General features: G+C 38.6%; 1 non-coding gene across 1 annotated transcript; it reads left to right on the top strand.

Moving 5' to 3' along the window:
* Positions 1-753: 753 nt before the first annotated feature.
* Positions 754-825, top strand: trnae-cuc (transfer RNA glutamic acid (anticodon CUC)). Its single transcript has one exon. It is a non-coding gene; the product is annotated as a tRNA-Glu (tRNA).
* The last annotated feature ends 9,599 nt before the right edge of the window (positions 826-10,424 follow it).

Here is a 10,424-nt window from a genome sequence, read left to right as displayed (position 1 = left end):
TTTGCCCAGCACGGAGACCTTGAGTTCTATAATATAAGGCCATAAACATGTTTGTCTGAGTCTTCTATCAAAAGTTACAGCTATTTCTATGAAGTTGTACAAAAACGCTTTCTTTCGCCAAGACAGTGCGTTTCTCACTGTTACATGCATTTGAATGGGGAACTCGACCGAAACAAAGTACAAGTTTTCATTATGTGAATAACTTGGAAATCTTAGCTCAAACAGCTGCAAAACCTGTTTTCCCAGCACGGGAACCTTGAGTTCTATAAGATAAAGCCATAAACATGTGTATCCGAGTCTTCTATCAAAAGTTACAGCTATTTATATGAAGTTGTACAAAAACGCTTTCTTTCGCCAAGACAGTGCGTTTCTCACTGTTACATGCATTTGAATGGGGAACTCGACCGAAACAAAGTATATGTTTTCATTATGTGAATAACTTGGAAATCTTAGCTCAAACAGCTGCAAAACCTGTTTTCCCAGCACGGAGACCTTGAGTTCTATAATATAAGGCCATAAACATGTGTATCCGAGTCTTCTATCAAAAGTTACAGCTATTTATATGAAGTTGTACAAAGACGCTTTCTTTCGCCAAGACAGTGCGTTTCTCACTGTTACATGCATTTGAATGGGGAACTCGACCGAAACAAAGTATATGATTTCATTATGTGAATAACTTGGAAATCTTAGCTCAAACAGCTGCAAAACCTCTTTTCCCAGCACGGGAACCTTGAGTTCTATAAGATAAATCTGTCCCTGGTGGTCTAGTGGTTAGGATTCGGCGCTCTCACCGCCGCGGCCCGGGTTCGATTCCCGGTCAGGGAACATGAGTTTGGGGGCAGGCATAGCTCAGTAGGTAAAGTGGTCGCCCCATGATCGGAAGGTCGGCGGTTCGAATCCACTTAACGGCTACCCTGAGGTACCCCTGAGCAAGGTACCGTCCCTACACACTGCTCCCCGGGCGCCTGCTTAGTGGGCTGCCCACTGCTTCACTGAGTGAATGGGTCAAATGCAGAGAAAAACAAGTAATTTCCCCATGGGGATCAATAAAGTATCCATTATTATTATTATTATTATTATAAAGCCATAAACATGTGTATCCGAGTCTTCTATCAAAAGTTACAGCTATTCATATGAAGTTGTACAAAATAGCTTTCTTTCGCCAAGACAGTGCGTTTCTCACTGTTACATGCATTTGAATGGGGAACTCGACCGAAACAAAGTATAAGTTTTCATTATGTGAATAACTTGGAAATCTGAGCTCAAACAGCTGCAAAACCTGTTTGCCCAGCACGGGAACCTTGAGTTCTATAAGATAAAGCCATAAACATATTTGTCTGAGTCTTCTATCAAAAGTTACAGCTATTTCTATGAAGTTGTACAAAAACGCTTTCTTTCGCCAAGACAGTGCGTTTCTCACTGTTACATGCATTTGAATGGGGAACTCGACCGAAACAAAGTATATGATTTCATTATGTGAATAACTTGGAAATCTTAGCTCAAACAGCTGCAAAACCTCTTTTCCCAGCACGGGAACCTTGAGTTCTATAAGATAAAACCATAAACATGTGTATCCGAGTCTTCTATCAAAAGTTACAGCTATTCATATGAAGTTGTACAAAATAGCTTTCTTTCGCCAAGACACTGCGCTTCTCACTGTTACATGCATTTGAATGGGGAACTCCACCGAAACAAAGTATAAGTTTTCATTATGTGAATAACTTGGAAATCTTAGCTCAAACAGCTGCAAAACCTGTTTTCCCAGCACGGAGACCTTGAGTTCTATAAGATAAAGCCATAAACATATTTGTCTGAGTCTTCTATCAAAAGTTACAGCTATTTATATGAAGTTGTACAAAAACTCTTTCTTTCGCCAAGACAGTGCGTTTCTCACTGTTACATGCATTTGAATGGGGAACTCCACCGAAACAAAGTATAAGTTTTCATTATGTGAATAACTTGGAAATCTTAGCTCAAACAGCTGCAAAACCTGTTTTCCCAGCACGGAGACCTTGAGTTCTATAAGATAAGGCCATAAACATGTGTATCCGAGTCTTCTATCAAAAGTTACAACTATTCATATGACGTTGTACAAAATAGCTTTCTTTCGCCAAGACAGTGCGTTTCTCACTGTTACATGCATTTGAATGGGGAACTCGACCGAAACAAAGTATAGGTTTTCATTATGTGAATAACTTGGAAATCTTAGCTCAAACAGCTGCAAAACCTGTTTGCCCAGCACGGGAACCTTGAGTTCTATAAGATAAAGCCATAAACATGTGTATCCGAGTCTTCTATCAAAAGTTACAACTATTCATATGACGTTGTACAAAATAGCTTTCTTTCACCAAGACAGTGCGTTTCTCACTGTTACATGCATTTGAATGGGGAACTCGACTGAAACAAAGTATAGGTTTTCATTATGTGAATAACTTGGAAATCTTAGCTCAAACAGCTGCAAAACCTCTTTTCCCAGCACGGAGACCTTGAGTTCTATAAGATAAGGCCATAAACATGTGTATCCGAGTCTTCTATCAAAAGTTACACCTATTCATATGAAGTTGTACAAAATAGCTTTCTTTCGCCAAGACAGTGCGTTTCTCACTGTTACATGCATTTGAATGGGGAACTCCACCGAAACAAAGTATAGGTTTTCATTATGTGAATAACTTGGAAATCTTAGCTTAAACAGCTGCAAAACCTGTTTTCCCAGCACGGAGACCTTGAGTTCTATAAGATAAAGCCATAAACATATTTGTCTGAGTCTTCTATCAAAAGTTACAGCTATTTATATGAAGTTGTACAAAAACGCTTTCTTTCGCCAAGACAGTGCGTTTCTCACTGTTACATGCATTTGAATGGGGAACTCGACAGAAACAAAGTATAGGTTTTCATTATGTGAATAACTTGGAAATCTTAGCTCAAACAGCTGCAAAACCTGTTTGCCCAGCACGGGAACCTTGAGTTCTATAAGATAAAGCCATAAACATGTGTATCCGAGTCTTCTATCAAAAGTTACAGCTATTTATATGACGTTGTACAAAAACGCTTTCTTTCGCCAAGACAGTGCGTTTCTCACTGTTACATGCATTTGAATGGGGAACTCGACCGAAACAAAGTATAAGTTTTCATTATGTGAATAACTTGGAAATCTTAGCTCAAACAGCTGCAAAACCTAGTTGCCCAGCACGGGAACCTTGAGTTCTATAAGATAAAGCCATAAACATGTGTATCCGAGTCTTCTATCAAAAGTTACAACTATTCATATGACGTTGTACAAAATAGCTTTCTTTCGCCAAGACAGTGCGTTTCTCACTGTTACATGCATTTGAATGGGGAACTCGACCGAAACAAAGTATAGGTTTTCATTATGTGAATAACTTGGAAATCTTAGCTCAAACAGCTGCAAAACCTGTTTTCCCAGCACGGAGACCTTGAGTTCTATAAGATAAAGCCATAAACATGTGTATCCGAGTCTTCTATCAAAAGTTACCGCTATTCATATGAAGTTGTACAAAATAGCTTTCTTTCGCCAAGACAGTGCGTTTCTCACTGTTACATGCATTTGAATGGGGAACTCGACCGAAACAAAGTATAGGTTTTCATTATGTGAATAACTTGGAAATCTTAGCTCAAACAGCTGCAAAACCTGTTTTCCCAGCACGGAGACGTTGAGTTCTATAAGATAAAGCCATAAACATATTTGTCTGAGTCTTCTATCAAAAGTTACAGCTGTCTTTATGAAGACCATTAAAAACGCTTTATTTCACGACGTTAGTGCGTTTCTCGCTATTACATGCATTTGAATGGAGTTTCGCACGAAACAAAGTATAGGTTTTCATTATGTGAATAACTTTAACATCTCAGCTCAAACTGCTGCAAAACCTGTTTGCCCAGCACGGGAATATTGAATTCTATAAGATAAAGCCATGAATACGTATATCTGAATCTTCTATCAAAAGTTACACCGATTTATTTGAAGTTGTGCAAAAACGCTTTATTTTGCCAAGACAGTGCGTTTCTGACGATTACATGCATTTAAATGGAGTTCTCTCCCGACACAAAGGTTTTCATTATGTGAATAACTTTAACATCTTAGCTCAAACAGCTGCAAAACCTGTTTGCCCAGCACGGGGATATTGAATCCTATAAGATGAAGCCATAAACATGTGTGTCTGAGCCTTCTATCAAAAGTTACAGCTGTCTTTATGAAGACCATTAAAAACGCTTTATTTCACCACTTAGTGCGTTTCTCGCTGTTACATGCATTTGAATGGAGTTCTCTCCCGACACAAAGGTTTTCATTACGTGAATAACTTTAACATCTTAGCTCAAACAGCTGCAAAACCTGTTTGCCCAGCACGGGGACCTTTAGTTCTATAAGATAAAGCCATAAACATGTGTGTCTGAGCCTTCTATCAAAAGTTACACCGATTTATATGAAGTTGTGCAAAAACGCTTTATTTCGCCAAGACAGTGCGTTTCTGACGATTACATGCAGTTGAATGGGGAACTCGCACGAAACAAAGTATAGGTTTTCATTATGTGAATAACTTTAACATCTCAGCTCAAACAGCTGCAAAACCTGTTTGCCCAGCACAGAGACCTTGAGTTCTATAATATAAGGCCATAAACATGTTTGTCTGAGCCTTCTATCAAAAACTACAGCTGTCTTCATGAAGTTGTACAAAAAGGCTTTATTTCGCCAAGACAGTGCGTTTCTCACTGTTACATGCATTTGAATGGGGAACTCGCACGAAACAAAGTATAGGTTTTCATTATGTGAATAACTTTAACATCTCAGCTCAAACAGCTGAAAAACCTTTTTGCCCAGCACGGGGATATTGAATTCTATAAGATAAAGCCATAAACATGTATTTTTGAGTCTTCTATCAAAAGTTACAGCTGTCTTTATGAAGACCATTAAAAACGCTTTATTTCACGATGTTAGTGCGTTTCTCGCTGTTACATGCATTTGAATGGAGTTCTCTCCCGACACCAAGTATAGGTTTTCATTATGTGAATAACTTTAACATCTTAGCTCAAACAGCTGCAAAACCTGTTTGCCCAGCACGGGGATATTGAATTCTATGAGATGAAGCCATAAACATGTGTGTCTGAGCCTTCTATCAAAAACTACAGCTGTCTTCATGAAGTTGTACAAAAAGGCTTTATTTCGCCAAGACAGTGCGTTTCTGACGATTACATGCAGTTGAATGGGGAACTCGCACGAAACAAAGTATAGGTTTTCATTATGTGAATAACTTTAACATCTCAGCTCAAACAGCTGCAAAACCTTTTTGCCCAGCACGGGGATATTGAATTCTATAAGATAAAGCCATAAATATGTATTTCTGAGTCTTGTATCAAAAGTTACAGCTGTCTTTATGAAGACCATGAAAAACGCTTTATTTCACCACGTTAGTGCGTTTCTCGCGATTACATGCATTTGAATGGAGTTCTCGCCTGACACAAAGTATAGGTTTTCATTGTGTGAATAACTTTAACATCTTAGCTCAAACAGCTGAAAAACCTTTTTGCCCAGCACGGGGATATTGAATTCTATAAGATAAAGCCATAAATATGTATTTCTGAGTCGTCTATCAAAAGTTACAAATGTCTTTATGAAGATCATGAACAATGCTTTATTTCACCACGTTAGTGCTTTTCTCGCTATTACATACATTTGAATGGAGTTCTCGCCCAACACAAAGTATAGGTTTTCATTATGTGAATAACTTGAAAATCTTAGCTCACACTGCTGCAAAACCTGTTTGCCCAGCACGGGGATATATAGTTCTATAAGATAAAGCCATAAATATGTATTTCTGAGTCTTCTATCAAAAGTTACACCGATTTATATGAAGTTGTGCAAAAACGCTTTATTTCGCCAAGACAGTGCGTTTCTGACGATTACATGCAGTTGAATGGGGAACTCGCACGAAACAAAGTATAGGTTTTCATTATGTGAATAACTTTAACATCTCAGCTCAAACAGCTGCAAAACCTGTTTGCCCAGCACGGGAATATTGAATTCTATGAGATGAAGCCATAAACATGTGTGTCTGAGCCTTCTATCAAAAACTACAGCTGTCTTCATGAAGTTGTACAAAAAGGCTTTATTTCGCCAAGACAGTGCGTTTCTCACTGTTACATGCATTTGAATGGGGAACTCGCACGAAACAAAGTATAGGTTTTCATTATGTGAATAACTTTAACATCTCAGCTCAAACAGCTGAAAAACCTTTTTGCCCAGCACGGGGATATTGAATTCTATAAGATAAAGCCATAAACATGTATTTTTGAGTCTTCTATCAAAAGTTACAGCTGTCTTTATGAAGACCATTAAAAACGCTTTATTTCACGATGTTAGTGCGTTTCTCGCTGTTACATGCATTTGAATGGAGTTCTCTCCCGACACCAAGTATAGGTTTTCATTATGTGAATAACTTTAACATCTTAGCTCAAACAGCTGCAAAACCTGTTTGCCCAGCACGGGGATATTGAATTCTATGAGATGAAGCCATAAACATGTGTGTCTGAGCCTTCTATCAAAAACTACAGCTGTCTTCATGAAGTTGTACAAAAAGGCTTTATTTCGCCAAGACAGTGCGTTTCTGACGATTACATGCAGTTGAATGGGGAACTCGCACGAAACAAAGTATAGGTTTTCATTATGTGAATAACTTTAACATCTCAGCTCAAACAGCTGCAAAACCTTTTTGCCCAGCACGGGGATATTGAATTCTATAAGATAAAGCCATAAATATGTATTTCTGAGTCTTGTATCAAAAGTTACAGCTGTCTTTATGAAGACCATGAAAAACGCTTTATTTCACCACGTTAGTGCGTTTCTCGCGATTACATGCATTTGAATGGAGTTCTCGCCTGACACAAAGTATAGGTTTTCATTGTGTGAATAACTTTAACATCTTAGCTCAAACAGCTGAAAAACCTTTTTGCCCAGCACGGGGATATTGAATTCTATAAGATAAAGCCATAAATATGTATTTCTGAGTCGTCTATCAAAAGTTACAAATGTCTTTATGAAGATCATGAACAATGCTTTATTTCACCACGTTAGTGCTTTTCTCGCTATTACATACATTTGAATGGAGTTCTCGCCCAACACAAAGTATAGGTTTTCATTATGTGAATAACTTGAAAATCTTAGCTCACACTGCTGCAAAACCTGTTTGCCCAGCACGGGGATATATAGTTCTATAAGATAAAGCCATAAATATGTATTTCTGAGTCTTCTATCAAAAGTTACACCGATTTATATGAAGTTGTGCAAAAACGCTTTATTTCGCCAAGACAGTGCGTTTCTGACGATTACATGCATTTGAATGGGGAACTCGACCGAAACAAAGTGTAGGTTTTCATTATGTGAATGATTTTAACATCTCAGCTCAAACAGCTGCAAAACCTGTTTGCCCAGCACGGGGATATTGAATTCTATAAGATAAAGCCATAAATATGTATTTCTCAGTCTTCTATCAAAAGTTACACCGATTTATATGAAGTTGTACAAAAACGCTTTATTTCGCCAAGACAGTGCGTTTCTGACGATTACATGCAGTTGAATGGGGAACTCGCACGAAACAAAGTATAGGTTTTCATTATGTGAATAACTTTAACATCTCAGCTCAAACAGCTGCAAAACCTTTTTGCCCAGCACGGGGATATTGAATTCTATAAGATAAAGCCATAAATATGTATTTCTTAGTCTTCTATCAAAAGTTACAGCTGTCTTTATGAAAACCATGAAAAACGCTTTATTTCACCACGTTAGTGCGTTTCTCGCTATTACATGCATTTGAATGGAGTTCTCGCCCGACACAAAGTATAGGTTTTCATTATGTGAATAACCTTAACATCTTAGCTCAAACAGCTGCAAAACCTGTTTGCCCAGCACGGGGATATTGAATTCTATAAGATAAAGCCATAAACATGTATTTCTGAGTCTTCTATCAAAAGTTACAAATGTCTTCATGAAGACCATGAAAAACGCTTTATTTCACCACGTTAGTGCGTTTCTCGCTATTACATGCATTTGAATGGAGTTTCGCACGAAACAAAGTATAGGTTTTCATTATGTGAATAACTTTAACATCTTAGCTCAAACAGCTGCAAAACCTGTTTGCCCAGCACGGGGATATTGAATTCTATAAGATTAAGCCATAAATATGTATTTCTGAATCTTCTATCAAAAGTTACACCGATTTATATGAAGTTGTACAAAAACGCTTTCTTTTGTCAAGACAGTGCGTTTCTCGCTATTACATGCATTTGAATGGAGTTCTCGCCCGACACAAAGTAGTTGTCATTTTGTGAATAACTTGAAAATCTTAGCTCACACTGCTGTAAAATCTGTTTGCCCAGCACGGGGATATTGAATTCTATAAGATAAAGGCATAAATATGTATTTCTGAGTCTTCTATCAAAAGTTACACCGATTTATATGAAGTTGTACAAAAACGCTTTATTTCGCGAAGACAGTGCGTTTCTGACGATTACATGCATTTGAATGGGGAACTCGACCGAAACAAAGTATAGGTTTTCATTATGTGGATGATTTTAACATCTCAGCTCAAACAGCTGCAAAACCTGTTTGCCCAGCACGGGGATATTGAATTCTATAAGATAAAGCCATAAATCTGTATTTCTGAGTCTTCTATCAAAAGTTACAAATGTCTTCATGAAGACCATGAAAAACGCTTTATTTCACCACGTTAGTGCGTTTCTCGCTATTACATGCATTTGAATGGAGTTCTCGCCCAACACAAAGTATAGGTTTTCATTATGTGAATAACTTTAACATCTTAGCTCAAACAGCTGCAAAACCTGTTTGCCCAGCACGGGGATATTGAATTCTATAAGATAAAGCCATAAATATGTATTTCTGAGTCTTCTATCAAAAGTTACACCGATTTATATGAAGTTGTACAAAAACGCTTTATTTCGCCAAGACAGTGCGTTTCTGACGATTACATGCATTTGAATGGGGAACTCGCACGAAACAAAGTATAGGTTTTCATTATGTGAATAACTTTAACATCTTAGCTCAAACAGCTGCAAAACCTGTTTGCCCAGCACGGGGATATTGAATTCTATAAGATAAAGCCATGAATATGTATTTCTGAGTCTTCTATCAAAAGTTACACCGATTTATATGAAGTTGTACAAAAACGCTTTATTCTGTCAAGACAGTGCGTTTCTCGCTATTACATGCATTTGAATGGGGAACTCGACCGAAACCAAGTATAGGTTTTCATTATGTGGATGATTTTAACATCTCAGCTCACACAGCTGCAAAACCTGTTTGCCCAGCACGGGGATATTGAATTCTATAAGCAAGGCTGGACTGGGACAAAAAATCGGCCCGGGCATTTTGACTAGAGACCGGCCCACCAGGATAAAGATTGAAAATGTGACGTCATTCAGGGATAAAACCGCAAAGGATTCTGGGAACTTGTGGCAAGAGGTACTAGCGCACGCAGGCTTTCAATTGAACTCAGTTACACAGCGATAAAAAGAAACCCAAAAAATGGCAAGAAGCTGTTGTATTATTAACTTCAATAGCCGGTCGCATGACAGCCACGGGAAGCCGATGGGTAAAGAGATCGTTTTTTTTTTTTATCGGATTACGTCGTTGAAGAGAAATTTTTTAAGCCATGTTTCCGAAGTAAGAGCCGACGGATGGTCTGGATATACCAAATATAACGTCTCAGAACACTCCAGCTCACATGTTAGTCTGCTCCAAGCATTCCCACAAAGGTCAGAGTTTTTTAGTAGTTAATACGTCATTTTTCTTAACATAATTGGTGATATAGGTTACAAGCAAGTCTGGCGCTGAACAGAAATTGTCGCGCTGGTGTCGTCCATCTCACAGCTTCTGTTTTCAGAGTTAGAGTTGCAGCTTCACTGTCCTCCTGAGGGTAGAGGATCTGCTCTCTGTTGTCTGCGTCAAAACGAGCATAGAAGTTGTTAAGCTCGTCTGCAAGAGATGCAGTGGGCTGAACACTGACTGTGTTCACCTTCTTGTAGTCAGTGATGCAGTGCAGTCCATTCCACAGTCGCCTGGTGTCAAAGCTGTGGTAGCTGGACTCCATTTTGTCCCTGTAGTCCTTTTTGGCCTTTTTTATGGACATTCGGAGGTCGTACCTGGCTGCTTTATATGCATCAGCATCCCCGGAGTTAAAGGCAGAGGTCCGCACTCTTGGCGCGAACGTCTTTATTTACCCAAGGTTTCTGATTTGGATATATGCGGACAGTGGTTTTTGTGATGGTATCATCCATGCACTTTCCAATATATCCAATGACAGAGTCTGTGAGTTCATTGATGTTGCCATCAGCTGCATCCACAAATATCTGCCAGTCAGTTGTGTCAAAGCAGTCCTGCAGGACCTCCTCAGCCTCAC

Source organism: Rhamphochromis longiceps, linkage group LG5 (assembly GCF_057381845.1).
Source record: "Rhamphochromis longiceps isolate RC_006_pf linkage group LG5, R_longiceps_female_GT1.1, whole genome shotgun sequence".
In the NCBI taxonomy this organism is placed as follows: Eukaryota; Metazoa; Chordata; class Actinopteri; order Cichliformes; family Cichlidae; genus Rhamphochromis; species Rhamphochromis longiceps.
The sequence above is the reverse complement of the archived record's forward strand: the minus strand, read 5'-3'. Positions and strand labels throughout refer to the sequence as shown.